Genomic DNA, 279 nt, shown 5'->3' on the forward strand with positions numbered 1-279 from the left:
CCGGGGGGGAGTATTCTCCTGCCGCGGGTCCCTGGCAGCAGAACACCAGCGGCTTTCTCTGCTATTTATGACACGTTAGAGCATTACACTGACTCCTCCTGGCTGGGGCTCCGTTACCCTGCTCCTCAGGGTGTCTTCCCGCGTCGCTGCGGAAGGTGACCCGAAACGGTGCAGAAAACACCACAACCCCTCCCTGTACAGCAGGCGAGACCGCGGGTGGGGATGGGTGGGTTTGCTTCGAGGCTCCAGCAGGCTGAGGCGACCCCGAGACACCAGGAT

Source organism: Nestor notabilis, unplaced genomic scaffold (assembly GCF_000696875.1).
Source record: "Nestor notabilis isolate BGI_N333 unplaced genomic scaffold, ASM69687v1 scaffold10640, whole genome shotgun sequence".
In the NCBI taxonomy this organism is placed as follows: Eukaryota; Metazoa; Chordata; class Aves; order Psittaciformes; family Psittacidae; genus Nestor; species Nestor notabilis.